Raw genomic sequence first — 25,143 nt, 5'->3', positions numbered from 1 at the left:
CATGATAATCGTTTATTATCCATGCTAGAATTGTATTGATAGGAAACTCAGATACATGTGTGGATACATAGACAACACCATGTCCCTAGTAAGCCTCTAGTTGACTAGCTCGTTGATCTATAGATGGTTACGGTTTCCTGACCATGGACATTGGATGTCGTTGATAACGGGATCACATCATTAGGAGAATGATGTGACGGACAAGACCCAATCCTAAGCCTAGCACAAGATCATGTAGTTCGTATGCTAAAGCTTTTCTAATGTCAAGTATCATTTCCTTAGACCATGAGATTGTGCAACTCCCGGATACCGTAGGAATACTTTGGGTGTGCCAAACGTCACAACGTAACTGGGTGGCTATAAAGGTACACTACAGGTATCTCCGAAAGTGTCTGTTGGGTTGGCACGAATCGAGACTGGGATTTGTCACTCCGTGTGACAGAGAGGTATCTCTGGGCCCACTCGGTAGGACATCATCATAATGTGCACAATGTGATCAAGGAGTTGATCACGGGATGATGTGTTACGGAACGAGTAAAGAGACTTGCCGGTAACGAGATTGAACAAGGTATCGGGATGCCGACGATCGAATCTCGGGCAAGTATCGTACCGCTAGACAAAGGGAATTGTATACGGGATTGATTAAGTCCTTGACATCGTGGTTCATCCAATGAGATCATCATGGAACATGTGGGAGCCAACATGGGTATCCAGATCCCGCTGTTGGTTATTGGCCGGAGAGTCGTCTCGGTCATGTCTATGTGTCTCCCGAACCCGTAGGGTCTACACACTTAAGGTTCGGTGACGCTAGGGTTATAGAGATATTAGTATGCGGTAACCCGAAAGTTGTTCGGAGTCCCGGATGAGATCCCGGACGTCACGAGGAGTTCCGGAATGGTCCGGAGGTAAAGAATTATATATAGGAAGTGCTATTTCGGCTATCGGGACAAGTTTCGGGGTCACCGGTATTGTACCGGGACCACCGGAAGGGTCCCGGGAGTCCACCGGGTGGGGCCACTTGCCCCGGGGGCCACATGGGCTGTAGGGGGTGCGCCTTGGCCTGTATGGGCCAAGGGCACCAGCCCCAAGAGGCCCATGCGCCAAGAGAGATAAGGAAAGGAAGAGTCCTAAAGGGGGAAGGCACCTCCGAGGTGCCTTGGGGAGGATGGACTCCTCCCTGGCCGCACCCTTCCTTGGAGGAAGGGCCAAGGCTGCGCCCCCCCTCTCCCTTGGCCCTATATATAGTGGGGGGGGGGGAAGGGAGGGCAACCATACCTAAGCCCTGGCGCCTCCCTCTCCCTCCCATGACACATCTCCCTCCTCCCGCAGCGCTTGGCGAAGCCCTGTTGGAATCCCGCTACTTCCACCACCACGCCGTCGTGCTGCTGGATCTCCATCAACCTCTCCTCCCCCCTTGCTGGAACAAGAAGGAGGAGACGTCGCTGCTCCGTACGTGTGTTGAACGCGGAGGTGCCGTCCGTTCGGCGCTAGGATCATCGGTGATTTGGATCACGACGAGTACGACTCCATCAACCCCGTTCTCTTGAACGCTTCTGCGCGCGATCTACAAGGGTATGTAGATCCACTCCTCCCTCGTTGCTAGATGACTCCATAGGTTGATCTTGGTGATACGTAGAAAATTTTGAATTATTACTACGTTCCCCAACAGTGGCATCATGAGCTAGGTCTATGCGTAGTTTCTATGCACGAGTAGAACACAAAGTAGTTGTGGGCGTTGATTTTGTTCAATATGCTTACCGTTACTAGTCCAATCTTGATTCGGCGGCATTGTGGGATGAAGCGGCCCGGACCGACCTTACACGTACTCTTACGTGAGACTGGTTCCACCGACTGACATGCACTAGTTGCATAAGGTGGCTAGCGGGTGTCTGTCTCTCCCACTTTAGTCGGATCGAATTCGATGAAAAGGGTCCTTATGAAGGGTAAATAGCAATTGGCATATCACGTTGTGGTTTTTGCGTAGGTAAGAAACGTTCTTGCTAGAAACCCATAGCAGCCACGTAAAACATGCAAACAACAATTAGAGGACGTCTAACTTGTTTTTGCAGGGTATGCTATGTGATGTGATATGGCCAAAGGATGTGATGAATGATATATGTGATGTATGAGATGATCATGTTCTTGTAATAGGAATCACGACTTGCATGTCGATGAGTATGACAACCGGCAGGAGCCATAGGAGTTGTCTTAATTTATTTATGACCTGCGTGTCAACATAAACGTCATGTAATTACTTTACTTTATTGCTAACCATTAGCCATAGTAGTAGAAGTAATAGTTGGCGAGACAACTTCATGAAGACACGATGATGGAGATCATGGTGTCATGCCGGTGACGATGATGATCATGGAGCCCCGAAGATGGAGATCAAAAGGAGCAATATGATATTGGCCATATCATGTCACTATTTGATTGCATGTGATGTTTATCATGTTTATACATCTTATTTGCTTAGAACGACGGTAGTAAATAAGATGATCCCTCATTAAAATTTCAAGAAAGTGTTCCCCCTAACTGTGCACCGTTGCGAAAGTTCGTCGTTTCGAAGCACCACGTGATGATCGCGTGTGATAGATTCTTACGTTCGAATACAATGGGTGTTGACGAGCCTAGCATGTACAGACATGGCCTGGGAACACATGCGAAACACTTAGGTTGACTTGACAAGCCTAGCATGTACAGACATGGCCTCGGAACACAAGAGACCGAAAGGTCAAGCATGAGTCGTATGGTAGATACGATCAACATGAAGATGTTCACCGATGATGACTAGTCCGTCTCACGTGATGATCGGACACGGCCTAGTTGACTCGGATCATGTAATCACTGAGATGACTAGAGGGATGTCTATCTGAGTGGGAGTTCATAAGATGAACTTAATTATCCTGAACATAGTCAAAAGGTCTTCGCAAATTATGTTGTGGCTCACGTTTCTGTTCTACTATTTAGATATGTTCCTAGAGAAAATTTAGTTGAAAGTTGATAGTAGCAATTATGCGGACTAGGTCCGTAAACTGAGGATTGTCCTCCTTGCTTCATAGAAGGCTTATGTCCTTAATGCACCGCTCAGTGTGCTGAACCTCGAACGTCGTCTGTGGATGTTGCGAACATCTGACATACACGTTTTGATGACTACATGATAGTTCAGTGCGTAATGCTAAATGATTTAGAATTGAGGCACCAAAGACGTTTTTGAAACATCGCAGAACATATGAGATGTTCCAAGGACTGAAATTGTGATTTCAGGCTCGTGCCCACGTCAATAGGTATAAGACCTCCGATGATTTTCTTAGCCTGCAAACTAAGGAGAAAAGCTCAATTGTTGAGCTTGTGCTCAGATTGTCTGAGTACAACAATCGCTTGAATCAAGTGGGAGTTGATCTTCCAAATGAGTTAGTGATGTTTCTCCGAAGTCATTACCACCAAGCTGCTAGAGCTTCGTGATGAACTATAATGTATCGGGGACATATATGATGATCCTTGAGATATTCGCGATGTTTGACACCACAAAAGTAGAAATCAAAAAAGGAGCATCAATTGTTGATGGTTTGTGAAACCACTAGTTTCAAGGAGGGCAAGGGCAAAAAGGGATGCTTCATGAAACGGCAAATCAGCTGCTGCTCTAGTGAAGAAACCCAAGGTTGAACCCAAACCCGAGACTAAGTGCTTCTGTAATAAGGGGAACAGCCACTGGAGCAGAATTACCCTAGATACTTGGTAGATGAGAAGGCTGTCGATAGAAGTATATTGGATATACATTATGTTAATGTGTACTTTACTAGTACTCCTAGTAGCACCAGGGTATTAGATACCGGTTCGGTTGCTAAGTGTTAGTAACTCGAAATAAAAGCTACGGAATAAACGGAGACTAGCTAAAGGTGAGCTGACGATATGTGTTGGAAGTGTTTCCAATGTTGATATGATCAAGCATCGCACGCTCCCTCTACCATCGAGATTGGTGTTTGCGTTGAGCATAGACATGATTGGATTATGTCTATCGCAATACGGTTATTCATTTAAGGAGAATAATGGTTACTCTGTTTATTTGAATAATACCTTCAATGGTCTTGCACCTAAAATGAATGGTTCATTGAATCTCGATCATAGTGATACACATGTTCATGCCAAAAGATATAAGATAGTAATGATAGTACCACCTACTTGTGGCACTGCCACTTAAGTCATATCGGTATAAAACGCATGAAGAGGCTCCATGTTGATGGATCTTTGGACTCACTCGTTTTGAAAAGTTTGAGGCATGCGAACCATGTCTATTGGTGTATATGCATGAAGAAACTCCATGCAAATGGACCGTTTGGACTCACTTGATTTTGAATCACCTGAGACATGCAAATCATACCACATGGGCAAGATGACTGAAAGCCTCGTTTTCAGTAAAATGGAACTAGAAAGCAACTTGTTGTAAGTAATACATTTTGATGTGTGCAGTCCAATGAGTGCTGAGGCATGTAGTGGATATCGTTATGTTCTTACTTCACAGATGATTTGAGTAGATGTTGAGTATATTTACTTGATGAATCACGAGTCTGAATTATTGAAAGGTTCAAGTAATTTCAGGGTGAAGTTGAAAGATCGTCGTGACAAGAGGATAAGATATCTATGATATGATCATAGAGATGAATATCTGAATTACGAGTTTGGCATAGAATTAAGACATTGTGGAAATTGTTTCACAACTAATACAGCCTGGAACACCATAGTGTGATGGTGTGTCCGAACATCATAACTGCACCCTATTGGATATGATGCATACCATGATGTCTCTTATCGAATTACCATGATAGTTTATGGGTTAGGTATTAGAGACAACCACATTCACTTTAAATAAGGCACCACGTAATTCCGATGAGATGACACCGTATGAACTATGGTTTACACAAACCTAAGCTGTCATTTCTTAAAAGTTTGGGGCTACGACGCTTATGCGAAAAAGTTTCAGGATGCTAAGCTCGAACTCAAAGCGGATAAATGCATCTTCATAGGACACCCAAAACAGTTGGGTATACCTCCTGTCTCGGAACCGAAAGCAATAAGGGATTGTTTCTAGAATCGGGTCCTTTCTCGAGGAAAAGTTTCTCTCGAAAGAATTGAGTGGGAGGATGGTGGAGACTTGATGAGGTTATTGAACCGTCTCTTCAACTAGTGTGTGGCAGGGCACAGGAAGTTGTTCCTATGGCACCTACACCAATTGAAGTGGAAGCTTATGATAGTGATCATGAAACTTCAGATCAAGTCACTACCAAACCTCGTGGGATGAAAAGGATGCATACTACTTCAGAGTGGTACGTGATCCTGTCTTGGAAGTCATGTTTCTAGACAACAATGAACCTACGAGCCATGGAGAAGCGATGGTGGGCCCAGATTCCGATAAATGGCTCGAGGCCATATAATCCGAGAGAGGATCCATATATGAAAACAAAGTGTAGACTTTGGAAGAACTACTTGATGGTCGTAAGGCTGTTAGGTACATATGGATTTTAAAAGGAAGACAGATAATGATGGTAAGTATCACCATTAAAAAAGCTCGACTTGTCGTTAAGATGTTTTTCGACAAGTTCAAGGAGTTGACTACGATGAGACTTTCTCACTCGTAGCGATGCTAAAAGTCTGTTGGAATTATATTAGCGGTTACTGCATTATTTATGAAATCTTGCAGATAGGATGTCAAAACATTGTTTCCTCGACGATTTTCTTGAGGAAAGGTTGTATGTGATACAACCGGAAGGTTTTGTCAATCCTGAAAGATGCTAATAAGTATCCAAAGCTCCAGCAATCCTTCTAAGGACTGGAGTAAGCATCTCAGAGTTGGAATGTACGCTTTGATGAGATGATCAAAGGTTTTGGGTTTATACAAAGTTTATGAGAAACTTGTATTACCAAAGAAGTGAGTGGGAGCACTATAGAATTTCTGATGAGTATATGTTGTTGACATATTATGGATCAGAAATGATGTAGAATTTATGGAAATCATATAGGGTTATTTGGAAAGTGTTTTTCAATGGAAAGCCTGGATTAAGCTACTTGAACATTGAGCATCAAGATCTATAAGGATAGATCAAAACGATTAATGGTACTTTCAAATGAGCACATACCTTGACATGATCTTGAAGGGGTTCAAGATGGATCAGTCAAAGAAGGAGTACTTGCCTGAGTTGTAAGGTATGAAGTTAAGACTTAAAGCTCGACCACGGCAGAAGAAAGAGAAAGGATGAATGTCGTCCCCTATGCTTTTGTCATAGGCTCTATATGGTATGCAATGCTGAGTACCGCACCTGATGTGTGCCTTGCCACATATACAAAGGTAATCTAGGAGTAGATCACCAGATAGCGGTCTAAATTATCCTTAAAGGAATAAGGATATGTTTCTCGGTTATGGAGGTGATAAAGAGTTCGACGTAAAGAGTTACGTCGATGCAAGCTTAACACCTATCCGGATAGCTCTGAGTAGAGATGCCAGATACGTATAATGGAGCAACAATTTAGAATAGCTCCAAGTAGAACAGTTATTTGAAATGGCTCCAAATATAGCATAGTAGCAGCATCTATGAGATGACATAGAGATTTGCGAAGTACATACGGATCTGAAAGATTCAGACCCGTTGACTATAACATCTCTCACAAGCATAACATGATCAAACCCAGAACTCATCGAGTGTTAATCAAATGGTAATGTGAACTAGATTATTGACTCTAGTAAACTCTTTGGGTGTTAGTCACATGTGGATGTGACCTTGAGTGTTAATCACATATCGATGTGAACTAGATTATTGACTCTAGTGCAAGTGGGAGACTGTTGGAAATATGCCCTAGAGGCAATAATAAATTGGTTATTATTATATTTCCTTGTTCATGATAATCGTTTATTATCCATGCTAGAATTGTATTGATAGGAAACTCAGATACATGTGTGGATACATAGACAACACCATGTCCCTAGTAAGCCTCTAGTTGACTAGCTCGTTGATCAATAGATGGTTACGGTTTCCTGACCATGGACATTGGATGTCGTTGATAACGGGATCACATCATTAGGAGAATGATGTGATGGACAAGACCCAATCCTAAGCCTATCACAAGATCATGTAGTTCGTATGCTAAAGCTTTTCTAATGTCAAGTATCATTTCCATAGACCATGAGATTGTGCAACTCCCGGATACCGTAGGAATACTTTGGGTGTGCCAAACGTCACAACGTAACTGGGTGGCTATAAAGGTACACTACAGGTATCTCTGAAAGTGTCTGTTGGGTTGGCACGAATCGAGACTGGGATTTGTCACTCCGTGTGACGGAGAGGTATCTCTGGGCCCACTCAGTAGGACATCATCATAATGTGCACAATGTGATCAAGGAGTTGATCACGGGATGATGTGTTATGGAACGAGTAAAGAGACTTGCCGGTAACGAGATTGAACAAGGTATCGGGATGCCGACGATCGAATCTCGGGCAAGTATCGTACCGCTAGACAAAGGGAATTGTATACGGGATTGATTAAGTCCTTGACATCGTGGTTCATCCGATGAGATCATCGTGGAACATGTGGGAGCCAACATGGGTATCCAGATCCCGCTGTTGGTTATTGGCCGGAGAGTCGTCTCGGTCATGTCTACGTGTCTCCCGAACCCGTAGGGTCTACACACTTAAGGTTCGGTGACGCTAGGGTTATAGAGATATTAGTATGCGGTAACCCGAAAGTTGTTCGGAGTCCCGGATGAGATCCCGGACGTCACGAGGAGTTCCGGAATGGTCCGGAGGTAAAGAATTATATATAGGAAGTGCTATTTCGGCTATCGGGACAAGTTTCGGGGTCACCGGTATTGTACCGGGACCACCGGCAGGGTCCCGGGGGTCCACCGGGTGGGGCCACCTGCCCCGGGGGCCACATGGGCTGTAGGGGGTGCGCCTTGGCCTGTATGGGCCAAGGGCACCAGCCTCAAGAGGCCCATGTGCCAAGAGAGATAAGGAAAGGAAGAGTCCTAAAGGGGGAAGGCACCTCCGAGGTGCCTTGGGGAGGATGGACTCCTCCCTGGCCGCACCCTTCCTTGGAGGAAGGGCCAAGGCTGCGCCCCCCCCTCTCCCTTGGCCCTATATATAGTGGGGGGGGGAAGGGAGGGCAACCATACCTAAGCCCTGGCGCCTCCCTCTCCCTCCCATGACACATCTCCCTCCTCCCGCAGCGCTTGGCGAAGCCCTGTTGGAATCCCGCTACTTCCACCACCACGCCGTCGTGCTGCTGGATCTCCATCAACCTCTCCTCCCCCCTTGTTGTATCAAGAAGGAGGAGACGTCGCTGCTCCGTACGTGTGTTGAACGCGGAGGTGCCGTCCGTTCGGCGTGAGGATCATCGGTGATTTGGATCACGACGAGTACGACTCCATCAACCCCGTTCTCTTGAACGCTTCTGCGCGCGATCTACAAGGGTATGTAGATCCACTCCTCCCTCGTTGCGAGATGACTCCATAGATTGATCTTGGTGATACGTAGAAAATTTTTGAATTATTACTACGTTCCCCAACAGTGGTATCAGAGCTAGGTCTATGCGTAGTTTCTATGCACGAGTAGAACACAAAGTAGTTGTGGGCATTGATTTTGTTCAATATGCTTACCATTACTAGTCCAATCTTGATTCGGCGGCATTGTGGGATGAAGCGGCCCGGACCGACCTTACACGTACTCTTACGTGAGACTGGTTCCCCTGACTGACATGCACTAGTTGCATAAGGTGGCTAGCGGGTGTCTGTCTCTCCCACTTTAGTTGGATCGGATTTGATGAAAAGGGTCCTTATGAAGGGTAAATAGCAATTGGCATATCACATTGTGGTTTTTGCGTAGGTAAGAAACGTTCTTGCTAGAAACCCATAGCAGCCACGTAAAACATGCAAACAACAATTAGAGGACGTCTAACTTGTTTTTGCAAGGTATGCTATGTGATGTGATATGGCCAAAGGATGTGATGAATGATATATGTGATGTATGAGATGATCATGTTCTTGTAATAGGAATCACGACTTGCATGTCGATGAGTATGACAACTGGCAGGAGCCATAGGAGTTGTCTTAATTTATTTATGACCTGCGTGTCAACATAAACGTCATGTAATTACTTTACTTTATTGCTAACCGTTAGCCATAGTAGTAGAAATAATAGTTGGCGAGACAACTTCATGAAGACACGATGATGGAGATCATGATGATGGAGATCATGGTGTCATGCCGGTGACGATGATGATCATGGAGCCCCGAAGATGGAGATCAAAAGGAGCAATATGATATTGGCCATATCATGTCACTATTTGATTGCATGTGATGTTTATCATGTTTATACATCTTATTTGCTTAGAACGACGGTAGTAAATAAGATGATCCCTCATTAAAATTTCAAGAAAGTGTTCCCCCTAACTGTGCACCGTTGCGAAAGTTCGTCATCTCGAAGCACCACGTGATGGTCGGGTGTGATAGATTCTTACGTTCGAATACAACGGGTGTTGACGAGCCTAGCATGTACAGACATGGCCTGGGAACACATGCGAAACACTTAGGTTGACTTGACGAGCCTAGCATGTACAGACATGGCCTCGGAACACAAGAGACCGAAAGGTCGAGCATGAGTCGTATGGTAGATACGATCAACATGAAGATGTTCACCGATGATGACTAGTCCGTCTCACGTGATGATCGGACACGGCCTAGTTGACTCGGATCATGTAATCACTTAGATGACTAGAGGGATGTCTATCTGAGTGGGAGTTCATAAGATGAACTTAATTATCCTGAACATAGTCAAAAGGTCTTCGCAAATTATGTCGTGGCTCACGTTTCTGTTCTACTATTTAGATATGTTCCTAGAGAAAATTTAGTTGAAAGTTGATAGTAGCAATTATGCGGACTAGGTCCGTAAACTGAGGATTGTCCTCATTGCTTCATAGAAGGCTTATGTCATTAATGCACCGCTCAGTGTGCTGAACCTCTAACGTCGTCTGTGGATGTTGCGAACATCTGACATACACGTTTTGATGACTACATGATAGTTCAGTGCGTAATGCTTAATGGTTTAGAATTGAGGCACCAAAGACATTTTTGAAACATCGCAGAACATATGAGATGTTCTAAGGACTGAAATTGGGATTTCAGGCTCGTGCCCACGTCAAGAGGTATAAGACCTCCGACGATTTTCTTAGCCTGCAAACTAAGGAGAAAAGCTCAATTGTTGAGCTTGTGCTCAGATTGTCTGAGTACAACAATCGCTTGAATCAAGTGGGAGTTGATCTTCCAAATGAGTTAGTGATGTTTCTCCGAAGTCATTACCACCAAGCTGCTAGAGCTTCGTGATGAACTATAATGTATCGGGGACATATATGATGATCCTTGAGATATCCGCGATGTTTGACACCACAAAAGTAGAAATCAAAAAAAGGAGCATCAATTGTTGATGGTTTGTGAAACCACTAGTTTCAAGGAGGGCAAGGGCAAAAAGGGATGCTTCATGAAACGGCAAATCAGCTGCTGCTCTAGTGAAGAAACCCAAGGTTGAACCCAAATCCGAGACTAAGTGCTTCTGTAATAAGGGGAACAGCCACTGGAGCCGAATTACCCTAGATACTTGGTAGATGAGAAGGCTGTCGATAGAAGTATATTGGATATACATTATGTTAATGTGTACTTTACTAGTACTCCTAGTAGCACCAGGGTATTAGATACCGGTTCGGTTGCTAAGTGTTAGTAACTCGAAATAACAGCTACGGAATAAACGGAGACTAGCTAAAGGTGAGCTGATGATATGTGTTGGAAGTGTTTCCAATGTTGATATGATCAAGCATCGCACGCTCCCTCTACCATCGAGATTGGTGTTTGCGTTGAGCATAGACATGATTGGATTATGTCTATCGCAATACGGTTATTCATTTAAGGAGAATAATGGTTACTCTGTTTATTTGAATAATACCTTCAATGGTCTTGCACCTAAAATGAATGGTCCATTGAATCTCGATCATAGTGATACACATGTTCATGCCAAAAGATATAAGATAGTAATGATAGTACCACCTACTTGTGGCACTGCCACTTAAGTCATATCGGTATAAAACGCATGAAGAGGCTGCCCTTGAGGTACGACGAGTTTTACAACATGTCATTGAAGCAAGAGGCTGCTCAACTGAAGTGCGATGCTTCCAAGAAGCGAGTCAGAGATGCTACTCCTTCTTCCTCAACTCAAGTGGCTAAGCAGCAGAAGTATTGGCTTCCTCCTCCTCCGTTCCGTCAGCCTTATCAACAGAAGAGCAAAGGTGGCAGTGGATCTTCCCACCCACCCAACCCTGGCTTTCAGAACAAGACTTCGTCTCAAGCTCCAAGATCGAGTGCTCCGTATCACCGTTCACTTTCAGAGGTCACGTGCAACAAGTGCCAACAGAAGGGTCACTATGCCAACAAATGCTTCAATCAGAGGTGTCTCCCTCCTCCTCCTCCTGTGAGATCGGCAAGTACAGCTGTGGTCAAGCATAACCCCAAGCACATCAAGGTCAACATGCTGAATGCAGCTCAGGCAGAGGACTCGTCAGATGTCATCATGGGTAACCTTCCTGTTAACGATATTCCAGCTAAATTACTTTTTGACTCTGGTGCATCACATTCCTTCATGTCATTCCCATTTGCATCGGAGAACAATTTTAGTACTAAGGCATTACCTAGAGCTTTGCAAGTCGTCTCTCCGGCTAAGCGTCTGAGTTCTAGTATGATGGTTCTGGATATTTCTATCATGATGGGTGATTTCAAGTTTCTGGCTTCTCCAATGGTCCTGGGTAACTCGGATATTGATCTTATTCTCGGAATGGACTGGCTTTCTAAGCACAAGGCTCAGCTTGATTGCGCAGCCAGGCAGATTCAATTGACTCACGCGTCTGAGGATGTAATTGTCTTTGCCGCTCGAGATAACACAATCCGTCTATTTTCTCTCAATGAGAAGGGTGAACTGGATGCCATCTCGCAAATCCCAGTCGTTTGCGAATATCAAGACATCTTTCCAGAAGAGCTTCCAGGAATGCCTCCGCACTGGCCAGTTGAATTCGTCATCGATCTTGAGCCTGGCACAGAACCGGTTTGCAAGTGTCCTTACAAGCTCGGACCTGAAGAGTTGAAGGAGATGAAGAAGCAACTCGATATTCAAGAGTGAATGGGTCGCATCCGACCTAGTTCCTCTCTGTGGGGTTGTGGATTACTTTTTGTGAAGAAGAAGGATGGAACGGACCGACTTTGTGTTGACTACCGTCCGTTGAACAAGAAGACTATCAAGAACAAGTACCCACTTCCCAACATCAATGAGCTGTTTGAACAACTCAAAGGTGCCCAAGTATTCTCCAAGCTTGATCTCCGTATGGGTTTGTTGGGTTTCATAGTAATTTCAAAAAAAATTCCTACGCACACGCAAGATCATGTGATGCATAGCAACGAGAGGGGAGAGTGTTGTCTACGTACCCATGCCGACCGACTGCGGAAGCGTTAACACGACGTAGATGAAGTAGTCGTACGTCTTCACGATCCAACTGACCAAGCACCGAAACTACGGCACCTCCGAGTTCGAGCACACGTTCAGCCCGATGACGATCCCCGGACTCCGATCCAGCAAAGTGTCGGGGAAGAGTTCCGTCAGCACGACGGCGTGGTGACGATCTTGATGCACTACAGCAGCAGGGCTTCGCCTAAACTCCGCTACAGTATTATCGAGGATTATGGTGGCAGGGGGCACCGCACACGGCTAAGGAATAGATCACGCGGATCAACTTGTGTGTTTCTGGGGTGCCTCTGCCTCAGTATATAAAGGATTAGAGGGGGGAGGCTAGCCGGCCATAGGAGGCGCGCCAGGAGAGTCCTACTCCCTCTGGGAGTAGGATCCCCCCCCCAATCCTAGTTGGAATAGGATTCCTTGAGGGGGGAAAGAGAGAGAGGGGGCCGGCCACCTCTCCTAGTCCAAATAGGACTAGGGGAAGGGGGGAGGCGCACAGCCACCTTGGGCTGCCCCTTTCTCCTTTCCACTAAAGCCCACTAAGGCCCATATAGCTCCCGGGGGGTTCTGGTAACCTCCCGGTACTCCGGTAAAATCCCGATTTCACCCGGAACACTTCCGATATCCAAACATAGGCTTCCAATATATCAATCTTTACGTCTCAACCATTTCGAGACTCCTCGTCATGTCCGTGATCACATCTGGGACTCCGAATAACCTTCGGTACATCAAAATGCATAAACTCATAATATAACTGTCATCGTAACCTTAAGCGTGCGGACCCTACGGGTTCGAGAACAATGTAGACATGACCGAGACACGTCTCCGGTCAATAACCAATAGCGGGACCTGGATGCCCATATTGGCTCCTACATATTCTACGAAGATCTTTATCAGTCAGACCGCATAACAACATACGTTGTTCCCTTTGTCATCGGTATGTTACTTGCCCGAGATTCGATCGTCGGTATCCAATACCTAGTTCAATATCGTTACCGGCAAGTCTCTTTACTCGTTCTGTAATACATCATCTCACAACTAACATATTAGTTGTAATGCTTGCAAGGCTTATGTGATGTGCATTACCGAGAGGGCCCAGAGATACCTCTCCGACAATCGGAGTGACAAATCCTAATCTTGAAATACGCCAACCCAACATGTACCTTTGGAGACACCTGTAGTACTCCTTTATAATCACCCAGTTACGTTGTGACGTTTGGTAGTACCCAAAGTGTTCCTTCGGTAAACGGGAGTTGCATAATCTCATAGTTATAGGAACATGTATAAGTCATGAAGAAAGCAATAGCAACATACTAAACGATCGGGTGCTAAGCTAATGGAATGGGTCATGTCCATCAGATCATTCAACTAATGATGTGACCTCGTTAATAACAACTCTTTGTCTATGGTTAGGAAACATAACCATCTTTGATTAACGAGCTAGTCAAGTAGAGGCATACTAGTGACACTCTGTTTGTCTATGTATTCACACATGTATTATGTTTCTGGTTAATACAATTCTAGCATGAATAATAAACATTTATCATGAAATAAGGAAATAAATAATAACTTTATTATTGCCTCTAGGGCATATTTCCTTCAGTCTCCCACTTGCACTAGAGTCAATAATCTAGTTCACCTCGCTAAGTGATTAATACCAATAGTTCACATCTTTATGTGATTGGTTCACATCTCCATGTGACTAACACCCAAAGGGTTTACTAGATTCAATAATCTAGTTCACATCGCTATGTGATTAACACCCAAAGAGTGATCATGTTTTGCTTGTGAGAGAAATTTAGTCAACGGGCCTGCCAAATTCAGATCCGTATGTATTTTGCAAAATTCTATGTCTACAATGCTCTGCACGGAGCTACTCTAGCTAATTGCTCCCACTTTCAATATGTATCCAGATTGAGACTTAGAATCATCTAGATCAGTGTCAAAAACTTGCATCGACGTAACCCTTTACGACGAACCTTTTTGTCACGTCCATAATCGAGAAACATATCCTTATTCCACTAAGGATAATTCTGACCGCTGTCCAGTGATCTACTCCTAGATCACTATTGTACTCCCTTGCCAAATCAGTGCAGGGTATACAATAGATCTGGTACACAGCATGATATACTTTATAGAACCTATGGCCAAGGGATAGGGAACATCTTTCATTTTCTCTCTATCTTCTGCAGTGGTCGGGCATTGAGTCTTACTCAACTTCACACCTTGTAACACAGGCAAGAACCCTTTCTTTGCTTGATCCATTTTGAACTTCTTCAAAACTTTGTCAAGGTATGTGCTTTGTGAAAGTCCAATTAAGCGTCTTGATCTATCTCTATAGATCTTAATGCCTAATATGTAAGCAGCTTCACCGAGGTCTTTCATTGAAAAACTCTTATTCAAGTATCCCTTTATGCTATCCAGAAATTCTATATCATTTCCAATTAGTAATATGTCATCCACATATAATATCAGAAATGCTACAGAGCTCCCACTCACTTTCTTGTAAATACAGGCTTCTCCGAAAGTCTGTATAAAACCAAATGCTTTGATCACACTATCAAAGCGTTTATTCCAACTCCGAGAGGCTTGCACCAGTCCATAAATGGATCGCTGGAGCTTGCACACTTTGTTAGCTCCCTTTGGATCGACAAAACCTTCCGGTTGCATCATATACAACTCTTCTTCCAGAAATCCATTCAGGAATGCAGTTTTGACATCCATCTGCCAAATTTCATAAACATGAAATGCGGCAATCGCTAACATGATTCGGACAGACTTAAGCATCGCTACAGGTGAGAAAGTCTCATCGTAGTCAATCCCTTGAACTTGTCGAAAACCTTTTGCGACAAGTCGAGCTTTGTAGACAGTAACATTACCATCAACGTCAGTCTTCTTCTTGAAGATCCATTTATTCTCAATTGCTTGCCGATCATCGGGCAAGTCAACCAAAGTCCATACTTTATTCTCATACATGGATCCCATCTCAGATTTCATGGCTTCAAGCCACTTTGCGGAATCTGGGCTCACCATCGCTTCTTCATAGTTCGCAGGTTCATCATGATCTAGTAGCATGACTTCCAGAACAGGATTACCGTACCATTCTGGTGCGGATCTTACTCTGGTTGATCTACGAGGTTCAGTAGTATCTTGATCTGAAGTTTCATGATCATTATCATTAGCTTCCTCACTAACTAGTGTAGGTGTCACTGAAACAGTTTTCTGTGATGTACTACTTTCCAGTAAGGGAGCAGGTACAGTTACCTCGTCAAGTTCTACTTTCCTCCCACTCACTTCTTTCGAGAGAAACTCCTTCTCTAGAAAGGATCCATTCTTAGCAACGAATGTCTTGCCTTCGGATCTGTGATAGAAGGTGTACCCAACAGTCTCCTTTGGGTATCCTATGAAGACACATTTCTCCGATTTAGGTTCGAGCTTATCAGGTTGAAGCTTTTTCACATAAGCATCGCAGCCCCAAACTTTCAGAAACGACAACTTTGGTTTCTAGCCAAACCACAGTTCATAAGGCGTCGTCTCAATGGATTTTGATGGTGCCCTATTTAACGTGAATGCAGCTGTCTCTAATGCATAACCCCAAAACGATAGTGGTAGATCGGTAAGAGACATCATAGATCGCACCATATCTAATAAAGTACGGTTATGACATTCGGACACACCATTATGTTGTGGTGTTCCAGGTGGCATGAGTTTGTGAAACTATTCCACATTGTTTTAATTGAAGACCAAACTCGTAACTCAAATATTTTACCTCTGCGACCATATCGTAGAACTTTTATTTTCTTGTTACAATGATTCTCCACTTCACTCTGAAATTCTTTGAACTTTTCAAATGTTTCAGACTTGTGTTTCATCAAGTAGATATACTCATATCTGCTCAAATCATCTGTGAAGATCAGAAAATAATGATACCTGTCGTGAGCCTCAATATTCATCGGACCACATACATCAGTATGTATGATTTCCAACAAATCTGTTGCTCGCTCCATTGTTCCGAAGAACAGAGTTTTAGTCATCTTGCCCATGAGGCATGGTTCGCAAGCATCAACTGATTCATAATCAAGTGATTCCAAAAGCCCATCAGCATGGAGTTTCTTCATGCGCTTTACACCAATATGACCTAAACAGCAGTGCCATAAATAAGTTGCACTATCATTATTAACTTTGCATCTTTTGGTTTCAATATTATGATTATGTGTATTACTACGATCGAGATCCAACGAATTATTTTCATTGGGTGTGTAACCATATAAGGTTTTATTCATGTAAACAGAACAACAATTTATTCTCTTACTTAAATGAATAACCGTATTACAATAAACATGATCAAATCATATTCATGCTCAACGTAAACACCAAATAACACTTATTTAGGTTCAACACTAATCCCGAATTTATAGGGAGTGTGCGATGATGATCATATCAATCTTGGAACTGTTGGGGAACGTTGCAGAAAATTAAAATTTTTCCTACGGTTTCACTAAGATCCATATATGAGTTCATCTAAGCAACGAGTCAAGGGAGAGAGTTAGCATCTACATACCACTTGTAGATCGCGTGCGGAAGCTTGCAAGGTGATGATGTAGTCGTACTCGACGTGATTCGAATCACCGATGACCAAGTGCTGAACGGATAGCACCTCCGCGTTCAACACACGTACGGGATGGGAGACGTCTCCTCCTTCTTGATCCAGCAAGGGGGAAGGAGAGGTTGAGGAAGACAGCTTCACCGGCAGCACGACGGCGTGGTGATGGTGGAGAGGCAGTACTTCGACAGGGCTTCGCCAAGCACACAACGGAGGAGGAGAGGTGTTGGGGAGGGGAGGGCTGCGCCTTGGAGGGTGGTCCGGCTGCCCTCCCCTCACCCCTCTATTTATAGGGGGAAGGGAGAAGGGGGCCGGCCCCCTAGAACCCATCTAGGGGGTGCGGCGGCCAAGGGGAGAGGGGGAGAGGGTGGCTTGCCCCCCAAGCCAAGGGGGGCGCCCCCTCTAGGGTTCCCCCCTCAACCCTAGGCGCAAGGGCCCAAGGGAGGGGGTGCGGCCAGCCCACCAGGGGCTGGCTCCCTGCCCCACGCAGCCCATGTGGCCCCCCGGGAGGGGTGGCCCCTCCCGGTGGACCCCCGGAACCCTTCCGGTGGCCCCGGTACAATACCGGTATGACCCCGAAACTTCCCGGTGTCCGTTTGACAACTTCCCATATATAAATCTTTACCTCCGGACCCTTCCGGAGCTCCTCGTGACGTCCAGGATCCCATCCGGGACTCCGAACAACATTCGGTAGTCACATACTAGTCTTCCTAATAACCCTAGCGTCACCGAACCTTAAGTGTGTAGACCCTACGGGTTCGGGAGACATGCAGACATGACCTAGACGCTCTCAGGTCAATAACCAACAGCGGGATCTGGATACCCATGATGGCTCCCACATGCTCCTCGATGTTGTCATCGGATGAACCACGATGTCGAGGATTCGATCAAACCCTGTATGCAATTCCCTTTGTCAATCGGTACGTTACTTGCCCGAGACTCGATCGTCGGTATCCCAATACCTTGTTCAGTCTCGTTACCGGCAAGTCACTTTACTCGTACCGTAATGCATGATCCCGTGTCCAACACCTTGGTCACATTGAGCTCATTATGATGATGCATTACCGAGTGGGCCCAGAGATACCTCTCCGTCATACGGAGTGACAAATCCCAGTCTCGATCCGTGTCAACCCAACAGATACTTTCGGAGATACCTGTAATGCACCTTTATAGTCACCCAGTTACGTTGTGACGTTTGATACACCCAAGGCACTCTTACGGTATCCGGGAGTTACACGATCTCATGGTCGAAGGAAGAGATACTTGACATTGGCAAAGCTCTAGCAAAACGAACTACACGATCTTTTATGCTATGCTTAGGATTGGGTCTTGTCCATCACATCATTCTCCTAATGATGTGATCCCGTTATCAACGACATCCAATGTCCATAGTCAGGAAACCATGACTATCTGTTGATCACAACGAGCTAGTCAACTAGAGGCTCACCAGGGACATATTGTGGTCTAAGTATTCACACGTGTATTACGATTTCCGGATAATACAGTTATAGCATGAATAAAAGACATTTATCATGAACATTGAAATATAATAATACTTTTATTATTGCCTCTAGGGCATATTTCCAACAGTCTCCCACTTGCACTAGAGTCACCAATCTAGTTACATTGTGATGAATCGAACACCCATAGAGTTCTGGTGTTGATCATGTTTTGCACGCGAGAGAGGTTTAGTCAGCGGATCTGCGACATTCAGATCCGTGTGCACTTTGCAAATCTCTATGTCTCCATCTTGAACATTTTCACGGATGGAGTTGAAACGACGCTTGATGTGCCTGGTCTTCTTGTGAAACCTGGGCTCCTTGGCGAGGGCAATAGCTCCAGTGTTGTCACAGAAGAGTTTGATCGGCCCCGACGCATTGGGTATGACTCCTAGGTCGGTGATGAACTCCTTCACCCAAATCGCTTCATGCGCTGCCTCCGAGGCTGCCATGTACTCCGCTTCACACGTAGATCCCGCCACGACGCTCTGCTTGCAGCTGCACCAGCTTACTGCTCCACCATTCAACATATACACGTATCCGGTTTGTGACTTAGAGTCATCCAGATCTGAGTCGAAGCTAGCGTCGACGTAACCCTTTACGACGAGCTCTTCGTCTCCTCCATAAACGAGAAACATGTCCTTCGTCCTTTTCAGGTACTTCAGGATATTCTTGACCGCTGTCCAGTGTTCCTTGCCGGGATTACTTTGGTATCTTGCTACCAAACTTACGGCAAGGTTTACATCGGGTCTGGTACACAGCATGGCATACATAATAGATCCTATGGCTGAAGCATAGGGGATGACACTCATCTCTTCTTTATCTTTTGCCGTGGTCGGTGACTGAGCCGAGCTCAGTCTCACACCTTGTAACATAGGCAAGAACCCCTTCTTGGACTGATCCATTTTGAACCTCTTCAAAATCTTATCAAGGTATGTGCTTTGTGAAAGACCTATGAGGCGTCTCGATCTATCTCTATAGATCTTGATGCCTAATATATAAGCAGCTTCTCCAAGGTCCTTCATTGAAAAACACTTATTCAAGTAGGCCTTAATGCTGTCCAGAAATTCTATATTATTTCCCATCAAGAGTATGTCATCTACATATAATATGAGAAATGCTACAGAGCTCCCACTCACTTTCTTGTAAACGCAGGCTTCTCCATAAGTCTGCATAAACCCAAACGCTTTGATCATCTCATCAAAGCGAATGTTCCAACTCCGAGATGCTTGCACCAGTCCATAAATGGATCGCTGGAGCTTGCATACTTTGTTAGCGTTCCGAGGATCGACAAAACCTTCCGGCTGCATCATATACAGTTCTTCCTTAAGATGCCCGTTAAGGAATGCTGTTTTGACGTCCATCTGCCATATCTCATAATCATAGTATGCGGCAATTGCTAACATGATTCGGACGGACTTCAGCTTCGCTACGGGAGAGAAAGTCTCGTCGTAGTCAATCCCTTGAACTTGTCGATAACCCTTAGCGACAAGTCGAGCCTTATAAATGGTAACATTACCATCCGCGTCCGTCTTCTTCTTAAAAATCCATTTGTTTTCTATCGCTCGCCGATCATCGGGCAAGTCTGTCAAAGTCCATACTTTGTTTTCATACATGGATTCTATCTCGGATTTCATGGCTTCAAGCCATTTGTTGGAATCCGGGCCCGCCATCGCTTCTTCATAGTTCGAAGGTTCATTGTTGTCTAACAACATGATTTCCAGGACAGGGTTGCCGTACCACTCTGGTGCGGAACGTGTCCTTGTGGACCTACGAAGTTCAGTAGTAACTTGATCCGAAGTACCTTGATCATCATCATTGTTTTCCTCTTCAGTTGGTGTGGGCATCACAGGAACGGTTTCCTGCGCTGCGCCACTTTCCCGCTCAAGAGGTAGTACTTCATCGAGTTCTACTTTCCTCCCACTTACTTCTTTCGAGAGAAACTCTTTTTCCAGAAAGCATCCGTTCTTGGCAACAAAGATCTTGCCTTCGGATCTTAAGTAGAAGGTATACCCGACAGTTTCCTTAGGGTATCCTATGAATACGCATTTTTCCGACTTGGGTTCGAGCTTTTCAGGTTGAAGTTTCTTGACATAAGCATCGCATCCCCAAACTTTTAGAAACGACAGCTTAGGTTTCTTTCCAAACCATAATTCATACGGTGTCGTCTCAACGGATTTAGACGGTGCCCTATTTAAAGTGAATGTAGCTGTCTCTAGAGCGTATCCCCAAAATGATAGCGGTAAATCGGTAAGAGACATCATAGACCGCACCATATCCAATAGAGTGCGATTACGACGTTCGGACACACCGTTTCGCTGAGGTGTTCCAGGCGGCGTGAGTTGTGAAACGATTCCACATTTCCTTAAGTGTGTACCAAATTCGTGACTTAAGTATTCTCCTCCACGATCTGATCGTAAGAATTTTATCTTTCGGTCACGTTGATTCTCTACCTCATTCTGAAATTCTTTGAACTTTTCAAAGGTCTCAGACTTGTGTTTCATTAAGTAGACATACCCATATCTACTCAAGTCATCAGTGAGAGTGAGAACATAACGATATCCTCCGCGAGCCTCAACGCTCATTGGACCGCACACATCGGTATGTATGATTTCCAACAAGTTGGTTGCTCGCTCCATTGTTCCGGAGAACGGAGTCTTGGTCATTTTGCCCAAGAGGCATGGTTCGCACGTGTCAAACGATTCATAATCAAGAGACTCTAAAAGTCCATCGGCATGGAGCTTCTTCATGCGCTTGACACCAATGTGACCAAGGCGGCAGTGCCACAAGTATGTGGGACTATCGTTATCAACTTTAAATCTTTTGGCATCTACACTATGAACATGTGTAATATTACGCTCGAGATTCATTAAGAATAAACCATTGACCATCGGAGCATGACCATAAAACATATCTCTCATATAAATCGAACAACCATTATTCTCAGACTTAAATGAGTAGCCATCTCGTATTAAACGAGATCCAGATACAATGTTCATGCTCAAACTTGGCACTAAATAACAATTATTAAGGTTCAAAACTAATCCCGTAGGTAAATGTAGAGGCAGCGTGCCGACGGCGATCACATCGACTCTGGAACCATTCCCGACGCGCATAGTCACCTCGTCCTTCGCCAGTCTCCGTTTATTCCGCAGCTCCTGCTGTGAGTTACAAATATGAGCAACGGCACCGGTATCAAATACCCAGGAGTTACTACGAGTACTGGTAAGGTACACATCAATCACATGTATATCAAATATACCTTTGGTGTTGCCGGCCTTCTTATCCGCTAAGTATTTGGGGCAGTTCCGCTTCCAGTGACCCTTCCCCTTGCAATAAAAGCACTCAGTCTCAGGCTTGGGTCCATTCTTTGACTTCTTCCCGGTAACTGGCTTACCAGGCGCGGCAACCTCCTTGCCGTCCTTCTTGAAGTTCTTCTTACCCTTGCCCTTCTTGAACTTAGTGGTCTTATTGACCATCAACACTTGATGTTCTTTCTTGATTTCAGCCTCTGCTGACTTCAGCATCGAGAACACTTCAGGAATGGTCTTTTCCATCCCCTGCATGTTGTAGTTCATCACAAAGCTCTTGTAGCTTGGTGGGAGCGACTGGAGGATTCTGTCAATGACCGCCTCATCTGGGAGGTTAATGTTCAGCTGGGTCATACGGTTGTGCAACCCAGACATCTTCAGGATGTGCTCACTGACAGAACTGTTTTCCTCCATCTTACAACTGTAGAACTTGTCGGAGACATCATATCTCTCGACCCGGGCATGAGCTTGAAAAACTAGTTTCAGCTCTTCGAACATCTCATATGCTCCGTGGTGCTCAAAACGCTTTTGGAGCCCCGGTTCTAAGCTGTAAAGCATGCCGCACTGAACGAGGGAGTAATCATCAGCACGAGACTGCCAAGCATTCATAATGTCTTGGTTCTCTGGGACGGGAGCGTCACCTAGCGGTCCTTCTAGGACATATTGTTTCCTGGCAGCTATGAGGATGATCCTCAGGTTCCGGACCCAGTCCGTATAGTTGCTGCCATCATCTTTCAGCTTGGTTTTCTCTAGGAACGCGTTGAAGTTCATGTTGACATTAGCGTTGGCCATTGATCTACAAGACATATTTGCAAAGGTTTTAGACTAAGTTCATGATAATAAAGTTCTAATCAAATTATGAACTCCCACTCAGATTAGACATCCCTTTAGTCATCTAAGTGTTACACGATCCGAGTCGACTAGCCCGTGTCCGATCATCACGTGAGACGGACTAGTCATCGTCGGTGAACATTCTCATGTTGATCGTATCTTCCATACGACTCGTGTTCGACCTTTCGGTCTCCGTGTTCCGAGGCCATGTCTGCACATGCTAGGCTCGTCAAGTTAACCCTAAGTGTTTTCGCTGTGTAAAACTGTCTTACACCCGTTGTATGTGAACGTAAGGATCCATCACACCCTATCATCACGTGGTGCTTAGAAGCGACAAACTGTAGCAACGGTGCACAGTTAGGGGAGAACACTTCTTGAAATTTTTGTAAGGGATCATCTTATTTACTACCGTCGTCCTAAGTAAACAAGATGCATAAACATAATAAACATCACATGCAATTATATAGTTGTGACATGATATGGCCAATATCATATAGCTCCATTGATCTTCATCTTCGGGGCTCCATGATCATCTTGTCACCGGCTTGACACCATGATCTCCATCATCATGATCTCCATCATCGTGTCTTCATGAAGTTGTCACGCCAACGACTACTTCTACTTCTATGACTAACGTTTAGCAATAAAGTAAAGTAGTTTACATGGCGTTATTCAATGACACGCAGGTCATACAAAAAATAAAGACAACTCCTATGGCTCCTGCCGGTTGTCATACTCATCGACATGCAAGTCGTGAATCCTATTACAAAGAACATGATCTCATACATCACAATTCATCATTCATCACAACTTCTGGCCATATCACATCACATGATCAATCGCTGCAAAAACAAGTTAGACGTCCTCTAATTGTTGTTGCATCTTTTACGTGGCTGCAATTGGGTTCTAGCAAGAACGTTTTCTTACCTACGAATCACCACAACGTGATTTTGTCAACTTCTATTTACCCTTCATAAGGGCCTTGTTCATCGATTCCGCTCCAACTAAAGTGGGAGAGACAGACACCCGCCAGCCACCTTATGCAACTAGTGCATGTCAGTCGGTGGAACCGGTCTCACGTAAGCGTACGTGTAAGGTTGGTCCGGGCCGCTTCATCCCACAATACCGTTGAGCAAGAAAAGACTAGTAGAGGCAAGTAAGATGATAAAATCCACGCCCACAACAAAATTGTGTTCTACTCGTGCAAAGAGAACTACGCATAGACCTAGCTCATGATGCCACTGTTCGGGAACGTTGCAGAAAATTAAAATTTTTCCTACGGTTTCACCAAGATCCATCTATGAGTTCATCTAAGCAACGAGTCAAGGGAGAGAGTTAGCATCTACATACCACTTGTAGATCGCGTGCGGAAGCTTGCAAGGTGATGATGTAGTCGTACTCGACGTGATTCGAATCACCGATGACCAAGTGCTGAACGGACAGCACCTCCGCGTTCAACACACGTACGGGACGGGAGACGTCTCCTCCTTCTTGATCCAGCAAGGGGGAAGGAGAGGTTGAGGAAGATAGCTCCACCGGCAGCACGACGGCGTGGTGATGGTGGAGAGGCAGTACTCTGACAGGGCTTCGCCAAGAACACAACGGAGGAGGAGAGGTGTTGGGGAGGGGAGGGCTGCGCCTTGGAGGGTGGTCCGGCTGCCCTCCCCTCACCCCTCTATTTATAGGGGGAAGGGAGAAGGGGGCCGGCCCCCTAGAACCCATCTAGGGGGGTGCGGCGGCCAAGGGGAGAGGGGGAGAGGGTGGCTTGCCCCCCAAGCCAAGGGGGGCGCCCCCTCTAGGGTTCCCCCCTCAACCCTAGGCGCAAGGGTCCAAGGGAGGGGGTGCGGCCAGCCCACCAGGGGCTGGCTCCCTGTCCCACGCAGCCCATGTGGCCCCCCGGGAGGGGTGGCCCCTCTCGGTGGACCCCCGGAACCCTTCCGGTGGCCCCGGTACAATACCGGTATGACCCCGAAACTTCCCGGTGTCTGTTTGACAACTTCCCATATATAAATCTTTACCTCCGGACCCTTCCGGAGCTCCTCGTGACGTCCAGGATCCCATCCGGGACTCCTAACAACATTCGGTAGTCACATACTATTCTTCCTAATAACCCTAGCGTCACCGAACCTTAAGTGTGTAGACCCTACGGGTTCGGGAGACATGCAGACATGACCTAGACGCTCTCAGGTCAATAACCAACAGCGGGATCTGGATACCCATGATGGCTCCCACATGCTCCTCGATGTTGTCATCGGATGAACCACGATGTCGAGGATTCGATCAAACCCTGTATGCAATTCCCTTTGTCAATCGGTACGTTACTTGCCCGAGACTCGATCGTCGGTATCCCAATACCTTGTTCA

This window comes from Triticum aestivum, chromosome 5A (assembly GCF_018294505.1).
Source record: "Triticum aestivum cultivar Chinese Spring chromosome 5A, IWGSC CS RefSeq v2.1, whole genome shotgun sequence".
Taxonomy (NCBI): domain Eukaryota; kingdom Viridiplantae; phylum Streptophyta; class Magnoliopsida; order Poales; family Poaceae; genus Triticum; species Triticum aestivum.
The sequence above is the reverse complement of the archived record's forward strand: the minus strand, read 5'-3'. Positions refer to the sequence as shown.